A 6,460-nucleotide genomic window follows, 5' to 3' on the forward strand; every position below is an offset into this window, starting at 1 on the left:
AGACTATAGACTAGACTATGACTAGACTATAGACTAGACTATAGACTAGACTATAGACTAGACTATAGACTAGACTATAGACTAGACTATAGACTAGACTAGACTAGACATGACTAGACTATAGACTAGACTATAGACTAGACTATAGACTAGACTAGACAGACTAGACTACTAGACTAGACTATAGGACTAGACTATAGACTAGACTATAGACTAGACTATAGACTATAGACTATAGACTTAGACTATAGACTAGACTATAGACTAGACTATAGACTAGACTATAGACTAGACTATAGACTAGACTATAGACTAGACTATAGACTAGACTATAGACTAGACTATAGACTAGACTATAGACTAGACTATAGACTAGACTATAGACTAGACTATAGACTAGACTATAGACTAGACTATAGACTAGACTATAGACTAGACTATAGACTAGACTATAGACTAGACTATAGACTAGACTATAGACTAGACTATAGACTAGACTATAGACTAGACTATAGACTAGACTATAGACTAGACTATAGGACTAGACTATAGACTAGACTATAGACTAGACTATAGACTAGACTATAGACTAGACTATAGACTAGACTATAGACTAGACTACTAGACTATAGACTAGACTATAGACTAGACTATAGACTAGACTATAGACTAGACTATAGACTAGACTATAGACTAGACTATAGACTAGACTATAGACTAGACTATAGACTAGACTATAGACTAGACTATAGACTAGACTATAGACTAGACTATAGACTAGACTATAGACTAGACTATAGACTAGACTATAGACTAGACTATAGACTAGACTATAGACTAGACTATAGACTAGACTATAGACTAGACTATAGACTAGACTAGACTGTAGACTAGACTATAGACTAGACTATAGACTAGACTATAGACTAGACTATAGAGTAGACTATAGACTAGACTATAGACTAGACTATAGACTAGACTATAGACTAGACTATAGACTAGACTATAGACTAGACTATAGACTAGACTATAGACTAGACTATAGACTAGACTATAGACTAGACTATAGACTAGACTATAGACTAGACTATAGACTAGACTATAGACTAGACTATAGACTAGACTATAGACTAGACTATAGACTAGACTATAGACTAGACTATAGACTAGACTATAGACTAGACTAGACTAGACTATAGACTAGACTATAGACTAGACTATAGACTAGACTATAGACTAGACTATAGACTAGACTATAGACTAGACTATAGACTAGACTATAGACTAGACTATAGACTAGACTATAGACTAGACTATAGACTAGACTATAGACTAGACTATAGACTAGACTATAGACTAGACTATAGACTAGACTATAGACTAGACTATAGACTAGACTATAGACTAGACTATAGACTAGACTATAGACTAGACTATAGACTAGACTATAGACTAGACTATAGACTAGACTATAGACTAGACTATAGACTAGACTATAGACTAGACTATAGACTAGACTATAGACTAGACTATAGACTAGACTATAGACTAGACTATAGACTAGACTATAGACTACACTATAGACTAGACTATAGACTAGACTATAGACTAGACTATAGACTAGACTATACAGACTAGACTAGTTTTGTCTATAATCTAGTCTATAGTCTAATCTGTAGCGCTGCTTATAGAAGAATATGAATAGTAAAAGGTATTATTAATTTCCAAGTGAATCTAGGGACCAGAATTTTCTTCTGGACCGTATATTGAAATCCCCTCAAACACTTTATTCTCCACGCTATTGATTTGCAACATATGCATTATAAAACTTTTGATTTTTATTATTATTGTTAAAAAAGCCATACAAAGTTTTACGTTGCACTTATGTACGTAAAAAAATCTAGACAATATTTCTGTAATTGATATTCGTATGTATGTATGTTAATAGCAATGTGTTAAAAATGTTAATAACATCATACGTTTTCATGAACAGAAGTTGTGTAGCAAAAATTATTAAATAATAAGATTTCTTTTAAGATAACAAACTCTTGTGGCAATAGAAAGACATTAACATGAGGCCAAAATTAATAATATTAAAATGTTTCTTGATCTGGTCAGATTTTAACATTGTTATATTATAATTCCCATTCTAATATTTATAAATTCGAACACGAAAACATTAAATCGTAAAAATATTTGAGTCAAATATATTTAATGTGATAATTATGTTTGGCATAATTAAAAATCAATCAACTTTTAGAGACAACAAAGTCTTCAAAAATATCTAAAAATCAATTGATGTCTTAATCCATTATAATGGTCTTGGTTTCAAAAACTATTTTCTTTTATCATTTGGTTAGAAATAAAATTTCTTTTGTTTAATTTTCTTGTTTTTTTACTTTTCAAATTTTATTTTTGGCCAATTTACTGTTAACAACATAAACATTTTAACATTTAAATGGTGAAATAAAAAAAATAGTTTTATTTGCATTTAAAAGAAAAATAATAATTTTTATAAAAGAAAAAAAATTAATAACAATATCAAAAATAACCTTAACCTGATATATTGAAATATTAGGTTAGGTTAGGTTAGGTTGATAGGAGGATGTATACTACATCAAATCCGAAGAAATACACCTAGGCCACTATCGGGCCTGTTGTGCGCTCCACAACAGGCCCGATATTAAACAAAATATATTTATAATGATAATTTTATGCCGCAATCTTAACTGTTTAAACCTTCTTTTTTGTTTATATGTTTTGACCAAGAGAAAAATATAATTTATTTTGAAATGATAATTGCCATGTGCCATTTCATGTTGTTTATGCCGCACAATAGAGTTTTTTTGGAACAAATAGTTTGTTATATGAAAAGATTTTGAAAGGAATTGGTTTTGTGAACAATGTAGTTTTGTGTATCAATAAATGCTCTATTTTCTTGGCTAAAGATTTATTTACATTCGATTTAAATGGATTGATTATAAGTTGACCGATTTTTATACAAACAATATTTGCTCCAAATAAAGTAATTTCCCGTTAGGTTTATCAAAAAATAGTGTAAACAAGTAATTTTTGACATATTTTTTACGCCGTCAAAACTGTAGACTGTAGAAATTTCAGTACGCAAGACTATAGTCTACAATCTAGCCTATAATCTAATATACAGTATTACACTGTAGTCTAATATATAGTCTAGTCTACAGTCTAGTCAATAGTCTAGTCTATAATTTATTCTATTGACTATCCTATAGTCTAGTCTACAGACTAGTCTATATTCTAGCCTATAGTCTAGTATATAGTCTTATCTATAGTCTACTATATAGTATTGTCTAAAGCCTAGTTTTTGGTCCATTCTACATATAGTTTATTCCTAAGTCTAGTCTATATTCTATAGTCTATTGTATATAGTTTATAGTCTATAGTTTATAGTCTATAGTTTATAGTCTATAGTCTAGTTTATAGTCAATATATTGTCTAGTCTATAGTCTAATATATAGTCTAGTCTATAGTCTAATATGCAGTGAAGTATATAGTCTAATCTATAGTCGAGTCTATATAGACTATAATTTAGTCTATAGTCTAATCTAGTCTAGACTATAGTCCAGTCTATAGTAAAGTCTATAGTCTAGGCTGTAGTCTAGACTATAGTCTAATCTGTAGTCTAGTCTATAGATTAGTCTGTATTCTCATCTATAGTTTAGTCTATAGTCTAGTCTATAGATTAGTCTATAGTCTAGCCTATAGCCTAGACTATATTCAAGTCAATAGTCTACTCTATAGTTTAGTCCATAGTCTAGTCTGTAGTGTAATCTATAGTCTAGTTTATAGTCTAGCTTATAGCCTAGTCTATAGCCAAATCTATAGTCTAGCCTATAGACTATTCTATAGTCTAGTTTATATTCTAACCTACATATATACTAGCCCACTCTACAGTCTACTTTATAGTCTCAATAGTCCATAGTGCAGTGTATAGTCTAGTCTATAGTCTAATATATAGTCTAGTCTATATTCTAATACACTGTTCTATAGTCTAATCTATAGTATAGTCTATATAGACTATAAATTAGTCTATAGTCTAATCTATAGTATAGACTATAGTCCAGTCTGCAGTCTAGTCTGTAGTCTAGACTATAGTCTAATCTGTAGTCTAGTCTATAGATTAGTCTGTATTCTCATCTATAGTTTAGTCTATAGTCTAGTCAATAGTCTATCTGTAGTAGTATCTCTGTAGTTTAGTCCATAGTCTGTAGTGTAATCTATAGTCTAGTCTATAGTCTAGCTTATAGCCTAGTCCATGGCCAAATCTATAGTCTAGCCTATAGACTATCCTATAGTCTAGTTTATATTCTAACCTACATATATACTAGCCTACTCTACAGTCTACTTTATAGTCTAGCCTAAAGTCCAGTCTATAGTCCAATCTACATATTGTTTATTCCAAAGTCTTGTCTAGTCTATAGTTTAAAGTCTATAGTCTATAGTTTAGTCTAGTCTATAGTTTAGTCTAGTCTATAGTCTGGTCTATAGTCTTGTCTATAGTCTAGTCTATAGTCTAGTCTATAGTCGAGTCGAGTCTACAGTCTAGATCATAGTCTAATCTATATTCTAGTCCATAGTCGAGTCTATAGTCTAGTCTATAGTCTAGTCTATCGTCTAGTCCATAGTCGAGTCTATAGTATAGTCTATAGTCTAATCTATAGCCTAATATATAGTGTAGTCTATATTCTAATATATTGTCTAGTCTATAGTCTAATCTGTAGTCTAGTCTACATTCTTGACTATAATCTACTCTATAAATTAGTCTATAGTCTAGTCTATAGTTTAGTCTATAGTCTAGACTATAGTCCAGTCTAAATTCCAATCTATTGTCTAGTCTGTAGTCTAGAATATAGTCTTATCAGTAGTATAGTCTATAGTCCAGTCTATTGTCTAGTCTGTAGTCTAGACTATATTCTGGTCTATAGTCTAGTCCATACTCTAGTCTATAGTCTATTGTCTAGTATATAGTCTAGTCTAAAGCATAGCCAATAGTCTAGTCTATAGCATAGCCAATAGTCTAGTCTATAGACTATAGTCTAGTTCATACTCTAGTCTATAGTCTAATCTATATTCTAGCCTATAATCTAGTATATAGTCAACTATACGGTCTAGTTTATAGTATTGTCTAAAGTACAGTCTATAGTCTAGTCTACACATAGTTTATTCTAGAGTCTAGTCAATAGTTAATTCTAAAGTCTAGACTATAGTCTAGTCTGTGGTGTAATCTATAGTCTAGTCTATGGTCTACTCTATAGTATTATCTATAATCTGATCTATAGTCTATTCTATATTATAGCCTGTAGTATAGTCTGTAGTTTAGTCTACAGTCTTTTTAATAATGGTTTTACCAAATTTAAAGGATCTTTTAAAACCGTTAATAATATCCATAGTATGAAATTGCCATAAATCACACACTTTTATTTAAAGTTTTTTCTTAAAAACTTTAAAATATAAATCAATATAAAATTTATGGAAAAAAATGCCTTACAGGCATAAATAACTTCAATATTTTTATGCTTTAATGTTAAAATTTTTACAGCTTTTAATAATTTGAAATCAAAGCTTTAAGAAAGTGTTACAAATTGCAAGAAAAATATGATAAATAAAAAAGTTATAAAACCTAGAATGTTTCTTCCATGCATTATTAACACTTTCGAAATAAACTTAATGTTTTTTTTTACCAGCAAGATTTTCCATTTCAGTTAAAACCCATTAACATAATTTCTGTGACGTTTCTGTTTTTTAATACAAAAAATCATATTAAAGATAAATAATTCTTCAAGACGTTTTTATCTCTATTCACCCGCTTAATACTTAAAAAATTAATTTTATTTACTTTACAAAAAAACAAACAAAAACTATACGAATGCCAGAATTTCTTCTTACCCACTAATGTCACACCCATTAGTTCTCCAAATACCAAAAAAAAAAACACGATTAACTTTTATGATCTTTAAGAATTTGAGTTAAGACACTCATTCCGTCATACTTTCATGGGATTGACATTACTACCGTCATCATCATCAGTCTTCCAGCACCTACACCAAAAAAAAAAAAAAAAATCCAAGCGAATAAGAAGTACAAGACAAATAACATATGAAAGTCACCCATAAAAACTGACAACTTTCCGTATCTTTAAACTTGGCCGGCAGACCTAAAACTTTGATCAAAATGTTCATTTATTTATTGCAAACAGAGAGAAAAGAGGTTTTAAACTGTTCTCCATGTAAAAAAAAAATGAATTTACACAAAAACCGCATTAAATAATATAGAAATAAAGAAACAGAAACATTTAAGACCTCAAAACCTACTTATTGGTATTGTTGTGTCGTTTAGTTTTTTTATAAAAAATTTTATTAAAAAAAAATAAATAATACCTACAACAACTCAATAATATAATGAAAAACGTGCAACAGAAGAC

This window comes from Lucilia sericata, unplaced genomic scaffold (genome assembly GCF_015586225.1).
Source record: "Lucilia sericata isolate MDLA Ls3-8-SP2 unplaced genomic scaffold, ASM1558622v1 Contig002554F_arrow, whole genome shotgun sequence".
Classification (NCBI taxonomy): Eukaryota; Metazoa; Arthropoda; class Insecta; order Diptera; family Calliphoridae; genus Lucilia; species Lucilia sericata.